Source organism: Giraffa tippelskirchi, chromosome 9 (genome assembly GCF_054371585.1).
Source record: "Giraffa tippelskirchi isolate mGirTip1 chromosome 9, T2T-mGirTip1v1.2.pri, whole genome shotgun sequence".
Taxonomy (NCBI): Eukaryota; Metazoa; Chordata; class Mammalia; order Artiodactyla; family Giraffidae; genus Giraffa; species Giraffa tippelskirchi.
Window position 1 is genome coordinate 19,117,770 of NC_137283.1, and position 24,644 is coordinate 19,142,413.

Below are 24,644 nucleotides of genomic sequence, written 5' to 3' on the forward strand. Positions count from 1 at the left end.
TAAAGGGTGGAAACGAAACAAGTCAGTATGTAAAATTATGCATTTGAGGATCTTTCTATTAACCTTGGGAACAGAATGGTAAACAGATGCACATAAACAGGTTTTGTTATCATCTTTCTTGCTATGGGCATTAACTAATCACTGGTTCTTTACCACTGATCTGTACCTCACAGATAAGGTATTATATTTGGACGTGTTAATAGTCTTTATGAAACACTTTACATGACTACAGATATTGGAATTGTCTACACTCTCTGAATTATACATTTGATTGTGATATATACAGAAAGATAAGTAATAATGCATAAAAATTGCAACCCTTTGCATTTATAGAAATGTATGCATTATTCCATGTCAATTAGACAAGTACTAAAATTTACATATTGTCATTTATCAATCTATAGAAAAGTAATACAAAATAATAAAGAATAGAAATGAATAAATAGTTCAAAAGTTCTGAGTACCTGGCAAACTTTAGGCAACAGACTAACTCATTTCACCTAGCAACTGTAACTAAAACTGAAAATATAATTTAATTTTTTTTGTCCATGTGCAGCTAAATTTCACTGAGTTGGGTTTACACTTATTTACCAGTTCATTGTCCTGAGGATTTTATTTTCCTCATGACAATGAATTTTTACATAATAATGGTTAAATGGCATGAACCTTCTATTTATTTGAATAAGTTTTCCATTGTTTCATTCTCTTTCAACAAAAATAAACATTTAACAACCTTTTGGATGTCTGGCACCCAATCCAACATAATCAAGCTGAGAACAAAATCTTTATCAGACAGAATGGAAAGCTGAGCCAATATCCAGAGAGTAAGCACAGTGTAGATAAATATTTAGAATAAGTCAGGTCTCAGATTTAGGCCTGACTATATAAATAAATGTGTTCCTTTAGGACATTTAACTCCACTTTATTAGTAAAAATCTTGGATCAAGTAACATAAGTATTGTAACAGATTTTTTTTTTTCCCCTCACTAAGTGATTTTCTGCCAATATAAATTTTCCTATTAGTTACAATGTGAAAACATTTCTTTAGTCTTTATCATCTGTTCTCCACAAATAATAGCTAATAGCTGCCACCTGCCACTCAATCAAGATGCTAAAAACCTCATATCATACAGGCACATATATACACAGATCAAAGATTATATGTTGATAGCACAGAACATACAGATTCAAAAATTAGAGAGAGAGAGAGAAGGAAAGTGTATTTGGCTATTTGGTCAGACTATGTGTGTGGAATATTGATGACAGAACATTTGACTGTTGCTTTAAGCCAGGCCTTCCTGTTGAAATACAGGACATATAAAATTAAAGCATACTTAAAGAAATGGAAACTACAAAAAACATGCATGGTTTTAATCAAAGTAGAGAAATATTACATTCTTCCAAAAAAGAAATTCTGTTGGTAGCCATGTAAACATAATCCTAATTTTGAATTTCATAACTGATCTTCATGTTTGACATTATTATCATTCAGAGCCTACTTATTTCTGTAATCAGAAAAACACTGAGTACTTTCTGAGTACAAGTTATTATTCTGGGAGAATAAAATATAATGAAAATCAGTCTCTCACCCTGTCTTGAGGAGGATCATGGCTACATGCAAAACAATAGAAATTGAGCACAATGTGGTACAAGTCTAATGTCCAAACCTCAGAAGATAAAAGTTAAACAATTGTGATGTCAACAGACAGCATAGCAGTCAATACAAAACCATGTCTAAAAGGACACTGTTACCTTAAAATATTTCCAACTAAAATACAACATAAGAAACCACATTTACAAAGCGAATCCAGTTCTGTTAGATAGGTAGATAAATAGGTGAAGAAAATGAAGAAGGAAGGGAAGGGAATGGGAAAAAAAGGAGAGAAAAGAGAAGAAAGAAAAAACAACTGGAAGGAAGGAAGCAACGTTAGCAATGTTTAAACTGTGAGAGTATGTGGATTTTTACTTGTTCTTTGTACTTTACTATATTTATAAAACATTCAAGACATTCTTACAAAAGTAAATTAAATAATGAATTCTAGACAAGAATTGCTTACAATCCCTTTACCAAATATAAATAAAAATCAGTAGTTCCCTTTTTCATCTTTTGTCTCTTTTCTATATAAGTTAATTCACATTTTACATATGTGAAAAAAATTAAAATTAGAGCTTTACATTCTTCATTTTTATTTAACATAGAACTTGAGATTTTTTTCCTTAGGATTTTGTTGTTGTTGTCTGCCTTTTCTGTATCTCTTTCCTATCACCTCCATTTCCACACCATCCCTACCAACCAGCTTAACAGCTGGGATGAGGTCTTCATTTCACACCATTCACTCTCCTAATACAGACATCTATTTGTGTTTTTGAAGTATACACAATCACTTGCCTATTTTCACATTTTTACGCAGCTCCCCTCTTTTCACTTTTTTGGACATTATTTTTGATCAAAAGATATAGATTTAACTCTTTAAATTTATAATCACAAAAAAATATTTATCGAGCTTCTACTGTACACTGGAAATTCAGGTAGCCCTGGGGCCACAGCATGAACAAAAGAGATGAGTCTAAGCCAGGATGGTACTTCCTAGGCTCCACTGCATGAATGAACCACAATTTACTCAGCAATTCCCTTATTTCATGAATATTTACTTCTTCCCCAAATTTCCCCCTTTGTTTTGCCCTTATACCCAGCACTGTACTAAACATCATTTTACATACACAAAATCTTGTATTCTTGTATTCTTCCTGTCTTACTTTATAGTGACTTTATGTCATTAACTTACTCAGAAATACCAATTATCATTCTTTTTAAAGATACAATTGCAGAGCATACTAGAGCTATTAAGAATGCGTTATAGGACCTCCAAGGAAGTATCTAAAAAAAAATGTACAGGTTTTGAGATCATTAGGTTCCCATCTGAAATGGTACCAAACATAACAATTTACTGTCAAAGTACAGGAAGCATTAAATCTAAAAGAGACAGCATCCACCCAGGTGCAACAAAGGGCGAGGCACTGACTGAGCAGGAGGATAAAATAGTAGCAGGTACCAAGCTCCAATATTAAAATATAGACAATATTTTAAATACATATGATATTTTGTTGTTGTTTAGTTGCTAAGTCATGCCCAACTCTTTTGCAACCTCAGGACTGTAGCCCACCCGGTTCTCCATTCATGGAATTTCCCAGGCAAGAATACCGGAGTGGGTTGCCATTTCCTGCTCCAGGAGATATTTTGACCCAGGGATCGAACCCTTGTGTCTCCTGCACTGACATTCAGGTTCTTTAATGTTGAGCCAATGGGGAAGCCCTTTTATGCTGTACCATTGTTAAACTGAAGATATATTTCAAGAATGTCTTAAGCCGTCCAGATCTGCTCAGCAGCCAACTGAATGCCACCAAGTGACGTCGTTTGATACCATAGGAGCACAAGTCACCTAGCCCTGCCCTGACCCACTGACTCATGAGACTTAGTAAAATTGGTTGTTTTGAATCATTGAGTCTTTGAGCAATTTAAATAGTCCTTATATATGCTTATGGTGTATGAGTTGGGCAATCATGGAAAATATTATTCAATTCTATCAAAAAAGCATCTGCCATCCATTGCATTATTCTGACATTTTATTAAGTAATTTTTTTTTATCATGACTATCAAAGAGGGAGAAAGAATGCAATTAATGCAGCTTTCCTACTGAGTGCTAGGTACTTTATTAGTCTTTTTCATTTTATCATCTTATTTAATTATTACCCACTATACTATTATGATATTGGTGTTATAATCATGATTACCATTTTACAAGTAAGGAAACAGGATCTCAGAGGTTAAGTAATGGTGAAAAAAACAACAAAATTGAGATTTAAAATTAGGTTTTAATTTCAATACCCTGTCCCTCAAACTATATCTCCTAAGAAGGTTTCTCAAACACTTCGGTAAGAAAGATAGCAAAAATAATTCTCTAGCAAAAGAAATAACAATATGGTGCATGTGGATTCCCATGCATATTTGTTCTTTGGCGAGTGTTACTATGTCTCATGTATAAATCTCATTACCTCTCTCATTGTCCATAACACATACCAATTGATATGCACGCATGTGTGTTAAGTCACTTCAGTTGCATCCAACTCTCTGTGATCCTATGGACCGTAGCCCACCAGGCCCCTCTGTCCAAAGGATTTTTCAGGCAAGAATACTGGAATGGGTTGCCATGCCCTCCTCCAGGGGATCTTCCTGACCCAAGGATTGAACCCATGTCTCTTATGTCTCCTGCATTTGCAGGCAGGTTCTTTACTACTAGCACCACCTGGGAAGACTAATCAATATGCATAAAGCTTAATTTAAACTTTAAAATTCTCTGTCAAGACTTATAATTCCTTGGAATATTTACCACTGCTACCACTGGAATGATCCCAGTGAAGACTTCTCCTACATAAAAGAGATGCATTTTATATTTACATTAAATAAATTAATCACACTAATATGTGTAAACCTAGACCAGACACAGCTCCTTCTGCAAATACAAAGAGAAGACCAGGTTACGTAACTTCTCAAGCCACACGCAACAGGAAGATTGCAGAACTCCTTCCCCCAAGTTATTTTTTTTTTTAATCCTCTAAAACCTTGCAGAAATCTTCCAGATATTTACATGAAAATAAATAAAATGCAAGAGATGGATAGGTGGGACTTGCACTTTTCTCACATTTCATGAGAAGAGAAGCATTCAATCAGTCACTATATAAATCCCTGAAAGTAGGAAACTTTACTCAGAATAGTCATTAAATCTCTGTAGAGGAAAAATCCCTGACACATGTTATGGGTACAGGTTGAGATCTTTGCAAATCATTGCATTCAATAATGCTCCAAAGCACCTCATTTTACTAACATAATGATGGCAGGAGTGGACTATAAAAGGAGAGAGGTCAGTTAGAATCGATGACTAGCCAAATGTATATAATACAAATCTCATTCTTAGCAAGACCGTCAAGGCCTTCCATGATGGGACTTTCCAGTGCCTCATGTATATGTGAAAACAGGAATGTTAAACCCAGGACACTCACCAGTCTACTGCTGTTCACTCCCCTCTCCACAGGAAATGGGTTGTTAGTTTGTTGAGTCTGGGGCCCTTTCTGCCAGAATCTCTGCAGTAATTAACACAGAACCTGGCACAAAAGAGATAAACAATGCTCGGTTGAATGCACTAGAAACAGCGATAAATCAGACAAAATTTATAATTCAGTAACTGTTGGGATACTCCTGAAATGTCCCAGGTAAATACAAAATGTGTCATTTTACGATATTGCCTCTTAATAATTTCACCAAAATAAGATGAACAGCTAGTGATAGTAGAACACTTATGCCTGATAAAAATTTTATTTGATTGAATGTTTTCTTTTATTGAGAAGAAGGAGGTGTAGAGTTTTTAAGAATAAAAAATTATTAATGTAATTTCATGTAAAATTTACAGTCCATTTCATAGTATACCCCATGATTTGTTTTATTTACCAATTTCATTTTTCAATATACACAAATGATTTAACAACCTCTTACATACACAAAATTTTAATTATGATTGGCTCTTCAAGGTTTTTAGAAGAAGTAATAAATTTCCACAGTGAGAGGTTTACTCAGGCTCTGGTATCAATGAGTATCAGGAGGTGGGAACTTGAGATCTACAGAAGTTAACATTAGAAGCACAGCACTAGCAGCTGGCATCTAGAGGAGTGAGGAGCGCCCTCACGGCAGAGGAAGGGCACGAGCACGGGGCCAGACGGTGCAGACACTGGTTTGGTCTGGCCAGGGTGACTGACCAGCACACGGCCTCAGCATTTTAGAGAGAAATGACTAACCACTGCTAAAGCTGGAGATAATAAAACAATTTAGGATCTATGGTCTTACATTAGCTTCAGTCTTTTATGTTACCTACCTCTGTGAGTATTTAAGTCTAAAGTTTCTGGTTTAAAATCCCCCACAAATCAATTCACTACATGAATATGCTTAACAAGCTGAAAAATGCTCCTAGTTTGTCTAGGCAAGGCAAACTCCTAGGCACGGTGGGGAAATAGGACAAAATAAAGGGTACAGTCATTAAACAGCATCTATTACAGCACCATAATGACTACAGATTGGAAATGCTGGCTAAAAGCACAATATATAGATGACAGTTATGAAGGAAATCACGTAACTATACAATATAAATAACTCTACAATATAAATAATTTGGATAATAAATCCAAATCTGTGTTAATGTTAAATTCAGAAAGCAAATAATCCAAATGTAAAATATATAGTTCAAAGTGAAAGTTTTCACTTTGTGAAAGTTTTCAAAGTTCATACTGGTGAAATGTTAGGAGAGTCAGTGACGTGTTTAAGAAAATGCTAAAATGCATTTCGAAAACAGGTACTTCATAGAGTAGAATATTCATATAAATGGTTAGACATGTGATAGTTAAATACTTTTAGTAGCAAGTGGTTAATGGGAAATGTAGACTAGCATAATGAAAAGAGAGAGAACAATAAATAAAGATAGAGATGAGAGAGGGAAATCATTAGCTTGTGTAAATAAAATATCAAAAAAGTTCCCCTTCAAGTATGGCTTGATCAAGAAACTAAACCAGTGTTATCAAAGCCAAACCCTATTTCTACTCATCTCTCTGAACAGCTTGTCTCTTTATTGGTTTCATCTTCAGACATAATTTTTCTCTCATGAAGGCAAGATGGTAAGATGAATTAGAGTTCCAGGTTTATGTTTTCAAAATTTCAAGTTCAGGGATAAAGACAGTAATCTCTTTCTCAAAAGTTCAATAATTGGCTTTGACAAATTCTGATTTTACCTTTTTCTGGCATATCAAACACTGAGAACTGGGGCTGTGATGCTCTGATGACCTAAGCCTGAATTAGAGTACCCAGGAACTGGTGGCAGAGTCAACCATGAGAATAAAAACTGTATTGGCTGAAAGCTGAATACAATTAGTTCCCTAACAACTATTCTTTTTACTGTTACCAAAAAAAGAAAAGCAGGATGCATAGCAGCAATTCAAAGACATCACTGCCATTAAATTTTAGATAGCCTTGAATATTATCACAGAAAGTTGTGAGTTTTGTCCCATATTTAACAGTAAACAAGGAGAAGATGGGCACTATAATAAAAGGTGAATTAAAGAGAATGAATCAAATAGCAACTAGAAGATTGTATCACTGACAAATTCATTGGATGTTCTTTCTAGCAATTCTGATCACACTCCATAAAAACAAAAAGATGGGAAATTATGGAGAATAAATACTGCATAAAAGAATATCTTTGACATATCACTCCTGACAGGACTAAGCCAAATGTTATGGAGATAAGTAAATCTAGAATAAAATATTAAACTAATTTCTCATATTTGGTTTTGATTTAAAGGTGCACTAAGCAAAATGATTTATCTTCTGTCCAGAAGTAATAAATCAAATAATTTTAATGGAGTAAAAGAGGAGAAAAATGGGAGGTTCAGGGGAATCAGTTATTTGTCAAAATGTAAACTTAAGCAATAATATTCCAAATTCTATCCTCATTGGCTGATTTCATTATATTCTGTCAAGCTGAAAAAAAAATCAACACAACAAAGCAAATCTGTGTCACAAAAACTGGGCATTATGATACCAGGAATTAATGGAGGGATAGAATAATTGTAGCCCATCAGACAGAAATCTAGTTCAATACTGACTCAACTTCTAAACTGAGAAAAGGCTCAGAGGGGAGAGGAAAATGAATGTCTCCAACTTTGTATCTAACAGAGCTTGCCTATTTTTCTTTGAGTCATGTATTATGGAATAGGCTCAGAAATATTTTCAATGCATGAGTTAATAAAAGAGGATGACAAGTTACCCTAAGGTGGGGCGGGGGTGGGGGAAGCAAGTGGCACAACAAATACTGCTGACTGTTGAAATTCAACATACTGAATCTAGAGAACGTTACGAATTTCTTCTTATTCTTTCCTTTGCTTATATTCTAAAGGCGTCAAGGGCCTTCCCATTCACTGTATCTGCCTTAGACAGTTCTTCCATTTTACCACAAGGTTCCTGATCTCCCTCAAGACTCAAGTTGACTTCTTTAGCTTTCTCCCCTGACTGAATATCAATGTGGTAAATTTTTTTTTCAATAATTTTTTATTGAAACTTCTGCAAAATGGGGGAAAACAGATCATAGACTCAGAAATTTTATGTTAATTTTAGGTGAAAATATTGGTCTTTTCATTGTTGTTTCATGGGTGAATGCTAAATTTCTAGAAGACTAAAAATAATAATCATCATAATTGTTAAAGCCAAAGAGCATCTGCTAAAATTATAGTAGCAAAACCAAGAAATCACAGAAGTGTCTCAGGAGCAAAAAGAGGAGAATGCTACAAGGAAAAAGCACAATCAAGCATGCTGAGTTTCTCTGAGAGAGTCAGCAAGAATAGTGTGATCCTTATAACTGATCACATGAAGGTCGTTGGATTTTGACAAAAGGAATTCCAATGAAGTGTGGGGCAAAAGTCCTATTTTAATAAGATTAGGAGTAAATGGAACTGAAGAACTTGATACATTTTATAGAGAATTATTTCTGGAAGTTCAGCTTTAAATGAAGGCTGAAAAAATAGTGCAAATACAGAAGAGAGACATAAGGTCAAGAGGAGGATCTATTCTCTTTCAGTTGATGTTTGGTTGTTTATTGTCGCCTTTGTTCAGATGGGGGATGTAGGAGTCTTTGTATTCTGATGGGAACAATACAGGAGAACAAGCGAAGATTCAGAGACAGAAGATACAAGCTGAGTAGGAAAGTCTTCTAATGGGGTTGTAACTGATGTTAGAAGAAATAGTGAACACAATGAGGGGAAGTTTGGAGACTTGGTGGAAAGATATGGAAAGCAACAGAAGATTTCTTTTATTACTGAAACCATATAAGGAAAGCTGATAAGCTAAGGGCGAGGAATGGGGAAGAAGAAGGAGTTAAAGATAACTTTACATTTTTAAGTGGTAAAAATCACCATGAATAAAGAGAGAGCACCAAGATTCATTCTTGAAGAGGTAATAATCTTTCAGCGTATTTAGTTAGCAATGCATGAGTGACATCCAGGTACAGTTAGCCAAGTTCTCAGAAATGAAATATGACAATGTGAGAGAATTATCAGGACTAAACATTCAGATCTGTGACTATCCAGGCAGATATAATAGTTAAAGCCAAAGAATTAGATGACACAGACAAAGAAGGTAGGGAAAGAGTAGAAAAGATGAGCAAGAACAGAGCCTTTGTGAAATTTTTGTACTTATGGAATAGAAGCAAGAAACTGTTTCAAAGGAGATAGAATAGTGGTGCTTAGGAACCCAAGAACTGGTTTGTGGACCTAGGAACACGGAGGATTGTGATGTGACAGAGAAACCAAACAGTACTGTCCAAAGGCTAAAGAAATGAAGAGGGAAAGACCAGCTAGGTAATACCACTGGATTTAGCAGGTGGGGGATCATTTTTTTAAAAAACTCAGTAGATTGATATAGGTAATATGCCCAACTCCACAAATTAAGCAATATTTGAAAGGAAGAAACAGTTGTCAATTTCTTTTGAAAAGTTTGACCTTGGAGAGAATGGGAGAGCTAGACTAGTAGTTTGAAACAGTGGCAGAATCAAGAAACTTAATGTATTAATGTGAGTGAAAGACAATAACATAATTGCAGGATGAAATGAAATGTCAGGGGAAAGACAGAAATTGAAAACTTCAGTAAGAATGAAGATAATGGATAAAGTGAGCCTTTCTTTCCTTCCAACAAAACATGCTTTGGCCCCATCTTACCTGCAAAACTCTTCTCAGAACCTTCTCCCTGTTGTGAAAGAAATGGGGCAGAAGAGGATTGTCCTATACCAGGTCTCTAGTGAGTATCTTGGACATGCTGCCAAGTTGGCTTCATGCAAGAAAAAATTCAAGAGCAAACTATAATAAAGTGAAAACAGGTTTATTTAGAGAGATGCACAGTCCAGAATGTGGGCCAAACTGAGAAGTCAAGAGAGGCTTAAAATGGGGTGGTAGTTAATTTTTACAGGCTGTGTAATTTTTTAGGGTAATGAGTGGGAGGAATGTTCTATCTGGGAGAAAAGGTGGGGAGTCCATGAATTGAAACAACCACTCACATTTTTGCCATTTATGGTTGGTCTTGGAACTGTCACGTTGTCTGTGGGTGTTATTTAGCATATGCTAAGGTATCTAGGGTGACAAAGGATGAGATGGTTGGATGGCATCACTGATTCAATGGACATGAATTTGGGCAAACTCCAAGAGACAGTGAGGGACAGGGAAGCCTGGCATGTTGCAGTCCATGGGGTCGAGAAGAGTCAGACACGATTTGGAGACTGAACGACAATGATGTATCACAATGAACATATGATGAGGCTCAAGGTTTACTGGAAGTCAAATCTTCCACCATCTTGAACCTAGTAGGTTCTAACTGGTTTTTGTGGTATCCTGTTCTTCTTAATGGTTGTATCATTCTTTTAATGGTTGTGCCTTGCCCCTTTTCTTCCCGTCTCACCCCCAACATCTGATGACTCATTGATACCCCTAATTTCCTCCAAGTCAGGATGAGATTTAGGACATATTTGCATGCTGGTCCCAGCCTGGATAATCTTCATGCCTCAGGTTTCATTTCAAGTATTTCCTTCTGTAAAAGATTTTTTTCCTACAACATTCTCTGAAGTAGTCTGCCTGGGAGTCATATCCTATCACAGCATATCATTTATTTTCTTGAGAGAACTTATCAAAATAAGAAACCATCTTGCTTTCTTGGTTATCTCCAAGCTTTATGAGAGGGAATCTGTTCCAAACAGCAGTGTAATTTGTTTGGCTTTATAATAATCAATAAATCAACATTTCTAGAATAAAGGTAGAGAAATGGAATTTAGAAAACTAAAGAAAGAGTTCTCTTTACAAAACAAGAGGAACATTTTCTTTCCATGAGAAATTTGATAGCTGTAATTGTTGGAAATTTTGCAATAGATAGGAGCAATTGTAAAGCAACTCAATTTGATACAGTAGGAGGCAAGGTTATCTGTTAAAATAATATCCCAAATTCACAGGGCTTTTTTGATTTGCCAGTTACTGTGTTCAGTACTTTTCAGCAATATCCCACATAATCCTCACAACAGCCCCGTGGGTGGCCCATTGTTCTCCACATCTTGCGGTTAAGGCAGAGAAGAGGAGATGCAGCCACAGTCACCCAGCAAGAAAGACAAAGGACGGAATCCAGGCTTATCCTAAATCTCTCCCTCTTGCCCATGATGATACACTGTCATATGTGAGGAGAATCCAATCAGACTTGGAGACATAAGGCAGCAGAAAACCTTAGGCACTGCTGCATAGCAGAATGTTTCCAGAGTTAGGATTGAGTTAAGATAAATAAAAGATTCTGAGTGGTTGTCTTAGAGCAGGGCCACCAAGTTCATAAACTGGGGCTGTGTTTCCCAGAACTCCCTTCCCTATGAAGTGCTAGTCACAAACAGACACTGTATATGAGATGTGGAAGGCGGGAAAGAAGCATCGGTTGCGTCCTTCATCAGCCTACCAATGAGAGTACGGCACCCGCACATGCTCAGCTCCATGCGCGCTGCCCTTGACCTGAGGCCGGTATGGGGCCATGGCCCAGTTTCCCTCAACCCAGTGCTGCCAGCACCCTCAGCTTCTGCTGGACCTCCCTCTCCAAATGCCAAGTTACTAAGTACAGCCGCTGAGGCATCAACCAAGTCTGCAGCTCCTCCTGCATCATGTCTTTTCCTCCTGCGTTTCCAACTCCTGGGCTAGTGAGTGTTTATCTTCATGACTCAAAACCAGCCTCTCTTGCAGGTCACCTGCAGGTCTGAAGAGGAGGCTTTGATGGTGGTGAGAGAGGGAGCGGGTGCCAGCTCTCCTCCCTGTTGGTGCCATGTTGTCTTTGCTCTCTTCACTTTCCTTCTGCTCTTCCTTCAGAAGAGCTTGCTCTGCCAACTTCAGCCCCAGCAGGAGACACAGAAGCAACAGGGATACTTGAACTGTTTAGCCAGCACCACAATGGCCCACATCACAGCCCTGTGAGACCCTATATTCTATACCATTCTTAGCATTTTTGCTTCTTATTCTGTATCATTCTTAACATTTTTGCTTCTCAGCTAGTAGCTTTCAGGACAAAAAGGGCCCAGTTGATGGAAGAAAACAGGAAGATAGCTGGCACTTGTGCTACTATCCAACACTGATATAAAAAATACAAGTAATAAATAAATAAAATATCAAATAAATGATGGACAAGCCCTGCGAAGGAATTTGACATATAAGAACAGTTGAAGGGCAAAGTGAGTTAAGGAATTCTGTATACATTTCTTCATAGCCCTGTGTAGTGTGAGCTCCTTTGTTATACACCATCTTTTCTGAGAAGTCCACCTTGCTTTTCTAGACTGTGTTAGATATTTCTCCTTGCATTGTTCCTGAAATCCTAATACATTGAACTCAAACTGAACATTTACTCCTCTGTAGCTGACACGTTTCATTTCTCTACACCTATCCTAGAATCTCAGAAAGAAAGGAGGAAGGGTTGTATGGCAATTCTATCTCAGTAAAACTGGGGAAAAAATAAGGGAGAAAGTGGGAAGGTGGGGAGTTCTTTCTGTTTGTTTGTTTGTTTCCCAGTCCTTTCATATCATCTTGCAGAATATCATACACCTGTAGGTACTCATAAATTCTTTGTACTAAAGTACATATATCCAGAAATTATAGTACAATGAGGTCTTGCCACATATCTCATAGCTATCTTTGTTTTATGTTATTACTTTCCACAGGGTACTCTGATCACAGTACACTCTTTAAAAGTACTTTGTTATTTTACAAACTTTCTTCTCAAATGTTTTCTAATCCTCATTGAAAAACAAAGTCAATTATGTGTAACTCATTTAATTAACTTGGCAATGAAAATGAAATGAATAAACAGACAGCAAAAAAAAATAAATATGCTATAAAAGGAGATTTAAGTATATATTTTGTATAAATACAAAGCAAATATAATAAACTTTGTGTAGATAAGTAATACATGAAAAGCAAGGCATCTGCAAATATCATTAATGTCTTAAACAAAATTAGGAAATCTTTTATTATAGCAGACAGTTTATATGAAGACATATAATAACAAGACTCCAAAAGTGAAAATATAATTCTACCTTAATGTTATGAATTCATGGCCATCTGTACATGCTGTTTTAGTTGAGTTAAGCGATAACAAATAGCCTAGGTGAGCGTTTAATATTATTTGTGTGTATTTATATATACATATATAATATTATTTATCATAATATCTATTATATATTATATATATATAAGTATACATTATAATATATAATATAATATAATATATATAATATAATATAATATATATAATATATATATTTATATAAAACCATGGACTTCCCTGGTGACTCAGCCAGCAAAGAATCCACTTACAATGCAGGGGACCTGGGCTCGAAACCTGGGTGGGGAAGATCCCCTGGAGATGGAAATAGCAACCCACTCCAGTATTTTTGTCTGGGAAATCCCATGGACAGAGGAGCTTGGCAGGCTATAGTCCATGGGGTTGCAAAGAGTTGGACACCACTGAGAGTCTCAACCACATACATTTATTAAATACATATTGTTAAACACATAATATGTTATTTAAAAGTCCCAAATTATGCACAGTGTCTTCTCCCCAGTTTAAATCCAAATGCCACAAATGATAGATAATTAATGGTAGGACTAATAAAAGATACAACTTGTCAGACAAAATTGAATTGAACCTACTGATATAACTTGGAATAGAAAAGTGGACAGGTTTATGTGGATTTAAAAAACACAAGGGAGAATATGTACCAGAGAGATGACTCTCAGGTGGAACCACAAAAAGGCACCAAACAAAAATGAGCATCTATGAATAGAAGACCGATGGAAACTTCTCAGGATAGTTGCCTGGAGAGTTATCTGCAGGTTGCCTTATGGATGGTCCTGCATAACTAGCAAGACACTTCTTTTTTCTGTCTATAGAATTGGTTCCTAGTTAGTGATCTAAACAGAATGTGCTTTAAGCAGAGCAAATTATTTTCCTGGGAGGCATCCACTGTGTAGATGCTGAAGCTGTTGAGAGAAAAGTGAGTCACAATAACTTTAACCCTACAAGAGATATCCAAAGAGAAATGAAGGGAATTCCAACTTTGGGGGGAGGGTCAAACATGAGAAAATACTTCACTCATAAAGAAGATACTTCTTACTTGGGTAATTATATGAGTTCTAAGCAAATCCACCTACTCTAAAGAAAAACACCATTTAAAAAAAAATACTGACATTGGGTCAGGTTTTCCACTTACACAGAAACCATAGCAACTTACTTATCCATTCAGTGAAGTAGTATATTAGGTAAACAGACACAGCTGCCTAAAACAAACTTTTACTACTTATCCATAAAAATATATATAAATGAACCATATATATAATGTATATTATGTATATAAATATATATTATTTTAAAATAAAAATGTTTTTTATAAAATAAAATTTTATAAATTTTAAAAATTCATATAAAGTTTTATAAATATATATATAATATATAATGAATCAAAAATTAATAAATATCTTAGGCATGCAATTGAAAGATAATATAAATTATTAATATAAGAAGAAACATACAATGCAACAAACAGAAAGGAACTTAAGATTCTAATTTATATCTTCAGCATGATCAAGATGATGTGGTCTAAGTGAAAAAAAAAAGAGCATATTAACATGAAATTGAATAATCCAGACAACTAGATACAGTCTCTGAAATTAAAAGTATGTTCTTGTAAGTGATTTCTACTTCTAGCTATGATAGTATAGCTTATATTGTATCATATGAACTCTCAAAATGTAAATTACCATGAAAGAGGTACAGAAATGAATCTTTGTGAAAACACAGAAAAGCTGCTATATAGCAGCCAGGACATGAGAGGCTATAATCTAGAAACAAGGGAAACTCACTGAGTTGAACCCAAAGTTCTGTACACTACTTTCCCCTTTGGGGGCATTTACTTATTTTTGGTACATGGCTGAGAAACAGGAAAATGGATAGCTTCTAAGAGGCAAGAAATCATAAAAAATTTTGTAAAGTACTCCAGGGCAGGGAGACAAAAAAACGGAGTTCAGAGATGTGAAGGTAACTAGGGCCTTATTACAGAGAAGGTGGTACAAAGAAGTTAGTCCAGAACTTGCCACATAATTTCATATTTAGGCATTTGCTTATATTTAAGGTGCACAGGGCAAAACATTAAGAAATCATGCAGAAAGTAGCTATCCAAATTAGTAACTTTTTGGCAGACCCAAAGTACTGGACGAGGAGAAACTGAAACTCAGTATTTATCATGACGGAGAATTCTAGTGAACACCACATGCTCACATTTGGAACACCTAGAGCAGAAACCTCCAACCCCCTGGTTGCAGACTTGTACAGGTCCACAGCCTGTTAGGAACCAGGCCACACAGCAGAAGGTGAGTGGCAGGCAAGCCAGCCACTTGCCCATTCATCTGTTGCTTCCCATCACTCACATTGCTGCCGGAACCATGCCCCTATCAATGGAAAAACTGCTGAATTAGAGGATTACATCATCAGATTAAAAGACGTGCAAATACTCTACAGTTTTTAATTGGGCTCAGATAATCTCTTCATGTTCTATTTGCCAGATAATAGAGTAAATTCTCTCTAGAAGAATTAAAAAATCATCCATATTTTCTATCATTTCTATATGATATACTGGCACTTAATAAAAAATTGCCAGGCATACTATATATATATATACACACACACACACATACAGATGAATGAATGAATGCACATATATGCATACAAACATGAATGAATGAGTGAATGAATGAATAAAGAGGGGCAAAGAGTGAACACAAATGGAAATGCAAATGATATACACATTGTAGTTATCAGGCTTAATTAAAATAACTGTCATCACTTCAAGAAAATAAATGAAAAAGAAAAAAGAAAAGAAATGATTTATAAAAGTAATTCACTGTGAATCAGATTCTATATGAAATGATTCAAGTGGAAATTGTAGAAATAAAACTAAACTAAGTTAAAATAAGACCTTAGTATATCAATTTAACTACTGATAGCAGAAGGAATAAGTGAACTGAAAAATAAGTTGCCGGTGGAGAAGGCAGTGGCACCCCATTCCAGTACTCTTGCCTGGAAAATCCCATGGATGGAGGAGCCTGGTAGGCTGTAGTTCATGGGGTTGCTAAGAGTCGGACACTACTGAGCGACTTCACTTTAACTTTTCACTTTCATGCACTGGAGAAGGAAATGGCAACCCACTCCAGTATTCTTGCCTGGAGAATCCCAGGGACAGGGGAGCCTGGTGGGCTGCTGTCTATGGGGTCGCACAGAGTCGGACACGACTGAAGCGACTTAGCAGCAGCAGCAGCAGCAGCATATATCCAGATTTGACATGGAAAGCAAAAAAGATGGAAGATACATAAAAGAATGTAAGAGATTTATGAGACATAGTGAATACATTTAACATACATGTAATTTGAGTCTCAGAGAAGGCAGAGGAGAAAGAATGGTAAAGAAACACTTAAGATAATGGTTATGATTTTTCAAGGCTGATCAAATGCATCAACCCACAGATTGAAAAAATGCTAGGGCCCAAGTATACAGAATAAACAGAAAGTAAGTGACAGTAAGGCATGTCACATTAATATTTTAAAATTGCTTAAAATTAAAGATAAAGAAGCACTCTCTAATAGAAACAAATAAAACAATATCTATTACTTTTTAAGAAGTAAAACAAAAACTGAGAGTTGACTTTTCACACAAAAATGGAAGACAGAAGACAGCAAATCATCATCTTTAGTTGAAAGAAAATACTTGTCAACTCCAAAATGCGTATTTATGAAATAACAACATTACTAGGCAAACAAAAACAAAAACTACTTTTCTTCATTAATCTTATTTTAAAGTGTTTCATGCAAAAGAAAATTATTCCATCTGGAAAACAAGAAATAGAAGAGGGAATAAATAGTGATTGAAAATAAGTGAAAGTGAAGTCGCTCAGTTGTGTCCAACTCTTTGCGACCCCATAGACTGTAACCTACCAGGCTCCTCCATCCATAGGATTTTCCAGGCAAGAGTACTGGAGTGGGTTGTCATTTCCTTCTCCAGGGGATCTTCCCAACCCAGGGATTGAACCCAGGTCTCCCACATTGTAGGCAGATGCTTTACTGTCTGAGCGACCAGTGATAGAAAGATACTATTATGTTCAGTTCAGTTCATTTGCTCAGTCCTGTACGACTCTTTGAGATCCATGGACTGCAGCATGCTAGGCCTCCCTGTCCATCACCAACTCCCAGAGTTTACTCAAACTCATGTCCACTGAGTCGGTGATGTCATCCTACCATCTCACCCTCTGTTGTCCCCTTCTCCTCCCGCCTTCAATTTTTCCCAGCATCAGAGTCTTTTCAAATGAGTCAGTTCTTCACATCAGGTGGCCAAAGTATTGGAGTTTCAGCTTCAGCATCAGTCCTTCTAATGAATATTCAGGACTGATTTCCTTTAGGATGGACTGGTTGGATCTGCTTGCAGTCCAAGGGACTCTCAAGAGTCTTCTCCAACACCACAGTTCAAAAGCATTAATTCTTTGGTGCTCAGTTTTCTTTATATACCACTATTATATGGGTAAATCTAAATGAAAATTGACTGTACAAATGCTTATAATGTCTACTGGAGAATAAAATATATAGAACTAAAATGCACGATAGAACCATAATGACAGAAGTACCAGGAGGATGATAAATGGAATTGTCTTAGAAATGAGTACTAATTATATTAAATTATGTTAATTCAACAACGATCATTTTAAAATCTAAGAAGTCAATGAAAGAAGACTAAAAAGAATGTATAAGTAATGACAGTAGAGGAGAGTGGAAAAATAATAACAATTTCTACAAAAGAAGGCAAAAGATAAAAAAAATTAAGGAGAGGTAAGAGAGATTGAAACTAAATAATGTCTGTAAATAAAATAAATACTCCAAATAAAATATGAAATTTTCTTCCTGGATAAACTGTAACAACAAAACAATCACAGAAACAAATTACGTTTTTTAGAAAAATACACTTTAAATATGATGCTCTGAAAGTTGAAAATAAAATAATGTAAAATAATATATTATGCAAAGAAACACTAAGAACAGCAACAAGAAACTGATTTAGCTATACTAACATAAATCCAGTTGACATTAAGGTCAAAATCATTACAAGAGATAAAGAAGAACACTCCATGTAATAGAGTATGTATTACTTTTTTATTAGTGTAAAAATTTACCACAAACATAGCAGCTTAAAATAATACACATTTATTTGTCTCACAGTTTCCATGGATTAGAAGGTCAGGAATGGCTTATCTGAGTTCTCTGCTTTAGGGTCCCAAGACCAACCAGTATCAAAATGCTATCAGTATGTTTGCTAAACTTCATCCTCACTCATGAATAGGACTAATGAAGAATATGTGCCTTCATTTTTGTTTGTCTGGAAATGTTATTTCACTGAATATAGGTTTCTGTGTTGACAATAGTTTTCTTTCATAGAAAGTTGTCTGTAGTAGAATTCTTCAGAGAAACAGAAACAATAGGATAGACAGATGATAGATAGATAGGAATGTAAGAGGAAATATATTATAGGAACTCATTTTGTTATGAAAGCTGACAAGTTCCACAGGCTAAAGAACTAGGAAAATCCGTATTACAATTCAGTTCAGATCTGTAAGTCTGTGAATCAAAGGGCTGTTAGTCTAAGTCCTAGTCTGAGTCTGAATACTTGAGAACCAGGAGCATTCACATCCAAGGACAAGAGAATATGGATGACCCAACTCAAGCAAAAGGAAAAAAAAAATCATCCTTCTTACATGTTCTGGTTCTCTTCCATCCTCAACAAACCCAATGACGGCCACTAGCACCAGTGAGGGTGCTATCCTTCCCTCAGTCTACTGATTCAAACGCTGATTTCTTCTTGGGGTACTCTCATAGACACACCCAGAAATAACGTTTTCCCAGCTGCATTGGCATCCCTTAGCCCAGTTAACACATAAAATCAACCATTACCATACCATTTCATTATCTTCTGGCCAGGGAGGGATTTGCTCATCCATGGGGTTGCCAACAGCTGGACATGACTGGGTGACTAAGCACACTTAGAATGCAGAGGGCGCAGATTTGATCCTTGCTCAGGGATCTAAGATCCCACATGCCAAGCAGTGTAGCCAAAATAGAAAAAAATTAAAAAATACACACTCACAGATCATACAAAACAAAAAATAATAATCAATGTGTTTTTTAAATGAATATGAATTTTAAAACTAGACTTTAATTGGTTTGCAAATTAATTTCAACAAATATGAAGACACTGAAAATGTCCAGAGTATTATCTTTGCATGGAAATGAATTAAGGTATAAATCAATAACATCATCATTATCATCAAATGAAGAAGGAGATAAGGGCAAGAAGGGGGGAATTTGGACTAAGAAGAAGGGGGAGAAAGGAGGAGGAGAATAAAACGATCCTCAAATATTTAGAAACAAATAACACATTTCTAAATGACAGATGGATCACAGAAGAAATAAAAATGTAAGCGAAAAAGCATTCTGCACTTGAATCATACTGAAAACACAATATATCAAAGCCATTGAGATAGAGATAATTCTTTGTAGAGGGCTATTTTTCACTTTAAATGTATACATTATAGAAGAAAGGATGAAAATCGATTATATCAAGTTCCATCTCAAGAAATTATATTTAAAAACAGAAAATTAATCCATATAATTTGCATAAGGAAAGATAGAAGAAAGGATGAAAATCAATTATATCAAGTTCCATCTCAAGAAATTATATTTAAAAACAGAAAATTAATCCATATAATTTGCATAAGGAAAGACATAATAATGGTAAGAATTGAAATTTATAAGATAGAAAACGATAGAGCAATTAAGAATAGTAATACATACAAAAGATGCATGCTATGCTTCAATAAAATTCTTATGTAAAATGACATTATGAAATAATAAAAATGATAAATAACAAAATGTCAACCAAAAAGGTAATATGTCTATAGTAACTCAATTATTTTTAATTGTCTTGATTGATTGCATAAACAAATGTATTCTTTGAAACTTGAACAATTAAATGAAAAGGAAATTTCTAGAAAACTACCAAACTGGCCTCTACAAAACACAGAAAAGCTTTCAGAAAACTGAAATGGTAATGAAATATATCTCCTGTATGTTACCCTCACTCACACAAATGCAAAGGTCATCAGGCCATTTCATAATTTATTTTTACCAAATCTGCCAATTTGGTGACTGTTCAAAAAGGAGGAAGGGAAACAAAGCCAACTCTTCACACATTCATTTTGTAATTCTAGCAATACTTTGAAAGTAAAATTGGACAAGGGAAAATGTCAAGAAAAGAAAATATAGAACAAACTCACCTATGAAGGTTCGTGTAAAATTTTTAAATTTACCTGTGCTTTATTTAGAGCTTCCCTGGTGGCTCAGATGGTAAAGCATCTGCCTACAATGTGAGAGACCAGGGTTCAATCCCTGGGTTGGGAAGATCTCCTGGAGAAGAAAATGGCAACCCACTCCAATATTCGTGCCTGGAAAATCCCATGGATGGAGGAATCTGGTAGGCTACAGTCCATGGGGTCGCAAAGAGTCAGACACAACTGAGCGACTTCACTTCACTTCACTTCATGCTTTATTTCAAGTCCAAAATCTTTACACTGTATAGATTACACTGTATAAGACAAATTAATTTTAAAAATGCCCCCAATAAAGAATTGGAATACTGGGAAGAATAAAATGAAGTTGCCTTCAAAGGAAAATAACTATCTTCAGGACTGAGTTCCTGTAAGGATATCAGAAAATATTACTATTAACCTAGAATTCAGTTCTTACGAATATTAGCAATCAAATGTGGGGACAATATAAATATATTTTCAGGGATTATATGATTCAGAAAGCTTAACTTTATAAAAATAATACTTGAGCCTCTGGTGGGAGGAACCTGGAAAGAGTAAGAGAATAAAAAGACATGAATTACAAAGCACTTTCCCCACCCCCTCACCCCCAGCTTTATAGTCAACCTAGGAAATAACAAGTCCAAATGAAAATAGAAAAATAGGAAGGGAAATTCATCACATAATGAAAAGATAAACATATATTTCACATAGGTTTTGTGATTTAGGATGGCTTTTCATTTTTTGCAACTACTATCATACTTGCAGAGGATGAGATGGTTAGATAGCATCACCAACTCAATGGGCATGAAACTGAGCAAACTCTGGGAGACAGTGGAGGACAGAGGACCCTAGCGCGCTTCAGTGCATGCGGTTGCAAAGAGTAGGATGTGACTTAGCAACTGAAAACAACAGCAATGAGAGCAACATATTTCTTGTTTGAATAACTGTCAAAAAATAATATTTGTGGTATTGCTAATTTACTTCAATTTTTAGAATCACCCACAACATGAAGGAATCAAGATTACAGATAAAAGATGGACAGAAATTTCTAATTTCTTATGTCACGTATTAGAAAATTGATAGAAAGTGTTTAAAATTGATTTCTCAAGAAATAACTCTAATTCTAACTCCAATGTTGAAGTTTATTGCTTAAAGTTAAAAACAGAATAAACTACTAATAATAAAAATAAAAACTATTATAAAACTAAAACTACTAAGGTCTGGATAAAGGAAAAGAGGTCAGGAATATGGTATTAGTAAGCTTAATAACTCTTATGGGGAATGATATATATTGAAAAACATGGATAAATCACTTGACCAGAAGTTTCTATGTATTTCTTATTGTCATTGGTGATGATCAGAAAAAACAATACATTATTTCTGGGGAGTGCAATAGAATGTACTTGGCGGGAATACGTAACTTTTACTTTTGTAAAATATATTTTTGTATCTGCCTCAGGATATATTCAGTATTTATTTACCTGTCACTCACTACAGATATTCAAGCACTTAGCATGTCTTGGGATTTAAACATCAGGTGGAGAATATAAAATTAATTAGGTTATAATTATTTATCTGTTTTTTACTAATTTTATTTGGAGAGTAAAATTGAAAAGTGCAAACAATACTGCATGTTTCAGAAGTAAAAGTTACCAAGTAACTTTATTGACACTATTTTTGTTCTCTAGCCATTTGGAGGTAAATTCCTACCAAGATTTTCTTCTTTGTAAGGCACATTCTCCTTTAGGTATCTTTTTTTGTTACATTATTCTTAGAGCAGTTACAATGTTCTAAACCCTTCAGATACATTGACTCAATCCTCACAGGAATCTTTGAGAAATTATTCCATTAGCTCCACTTGAGAGATGATACTGTGAGGCACAGAGCTTAAATGACTTATTTTATAACATTTCAAAGTGGGAAGGCCAGGATTTGAACCCAAGCAGACTAGTTCCAGATCCATGGACCTAAAAACTGTATGTTTCTATTATAAAACAAAATCTAAATGTTAAATCTAAATATTATTATTGCCTATACCATTCCAAGCCCCATCAGTTTGCCAGTATTAGTAAAATTGATGCCTTAAATGGAATGGATGTTATTCCAGGGGTAGTCTAATCCAGAAAGATTAAAATTAAGACACTATTGTCCTCATTTTGAACACTCACCTCTGATCTCATCTCTGATGGACTTTGTTGTGTGTGTGGATAGTTTCACTTGCAATGAACTTCATGTTGTTAATTTCTTTCTCGTGTTTTTTTTCTTAAGATTCATCTCCTTGATCCTGTCCTTTGCATATTTTACACCCAAGTGTGGTCATCTTTCCTTAATATATTTTTCCTATTTTTGGCTTAGGAATAAAATCAATAGCTAATCAAGGCAGCAAGACTTTAGTTTTTTTTTTGGTTAAAAACCTTGACTCTCAAGTCAGACTGATTGTGCTCAAATTCCAACTCTGTACACCTCAATGAATCTCAGTTTTTTATCAGTCAATCACTGCTACTAATTTTGTAGGGGAACCATCTCATATCTCTGATGCAATGTTGTTAATACTTAATAATCTATGTGTCTAAAACTGCACAACTAATCATTGCACTTCTTTCTTTTGGGTGGTACTCTGTTGATGTTATAAGGTAACGATAATAACTCTAATGGGTGTTTTTCATTATCATTTCTAACCTAGAGGAAATTTATGCAGCATCTGAGATTTTAAAAAATATCATACTACATAAAATATTGATTAATCATAGAAGATTCTCAGTGACCATCTCCCAAAGCAATGAAATCAAAAATAGTGGGTTGAATTAATACCATCTGTCTTTTTCCATGTCCCTTCTTCTGTTGCCCAGGTTTTGTAGCAACAAGGAAGGAATTGCCCTCTGTTCCTGGGTTGGCTTTATTTTGTACAGATTCAACAGGTGATCAAGGAAACTCTCCTTCCTCAAAGAACCATCAGCTCTTTGCATTCAAAGGGAACTCAAAGCATATTCTAGTTAACTCTCTACTTCATGGCCACATTCCCAGGACATCACCTGTTTCTCATTCTCTATCCCACACCACAGCTTCTATATATAGCCCCAAACCTGTATGCAGGTCAAGAAGCAACAGTCGGAACCAGACATGGAACAACAGACTGGTTCAATTTTGGGAAAGGAGTACGTCAAGGCTGTATATTGTCATCCTGCTTATTTAACTTCTATGCAGAGTACATAATGCGAAATGCCAGGCAGGATGAAGCAGAAGCTGGAATCAAAATTGCTGGGAGAAATATCAATAAGCTCAGATATGCATATGACACCACCCTTATGGGAGAAAGCAAAGACAAACTAAAGAGTCTTTTGATGAAGGTGAAAGAGGAGAGTGAAAATGTTGGCTTAAAACTCAATGAATATTTAATGAAAAACTAATATCATGGCATCCAGTCCCATCACTTCATGGCAAATAAATGGGGAAACAATGGAACCAGTGGCAGACTTTCTTTCTTGGGCTCCAAAATTACTGCAGATGGTGACTGCAGCCATGAAATTAAAAGATGCTTGCTCCTTTTAAATTCGTAGAAGAAAAGCTATGACCAACCTAAATCATGTATTAAAAAGCAGAGACATTACCTTGCCAACAAAGTTCTGTCTAATCAAAGCTATGGTTTTTCCAACAGTCATGTATAGATGTGAGAGTTGGACCATAAAGAAGGCTAAACACTGAAGAATTTATGCTTTTGAACTTTGGTGTTGGAGAAGACTCTTGAAAGTCCCTTGGACTCCAAGGAGATCCAACTAATCCATTCTAAAGGAAACCAGTCCTGAATATTCATTGGAATGACTGACGCTGAAGCTCAAGTTCCAATACTTTGGCCACCTGATGTGAAGAGCTGACTCATTGGATGCTGGCAAAGACTGAAGGCAGGAGAAGGGGATGGCAGAGAATGAGATGGTTAGATGGCATCACTGACTCAATGGACATGAGTTTGAGCAATTTCCAGCAGATGGTGAAGGACAAGTAAGCCTTGCATGCTGCATTCAGTGGGATCGCAAAGAGTCAGACACAACTAAGCGACTGAACAACAGCCTGGAATATTAAGTCAAACTCTTATAA

General features: G+C 35.6%; 1 long non-coding RNA gene across 1 annotated transcript in view; it reads right to left on the minus strand.

The window, feature by feature from the left end:
- Positions 1 to 24,644, minus strand: part of LOC145520768 (uncharacterized) — a 111,427-nt gene that overhangs the window by 83,168 nt on the left and 3,615 nt on the right. Inside the window, exon 2 of the long non-coding RNA XR_014064803.1 lies at positions 5,059 to 5,160. This is a non-coding gene — a long non-coding RNA (uncharacterized LOC145520768). The remainder of the gene's footprint in view (positions 1 to 5,058; positions 5,161 to 24,644) is intronic.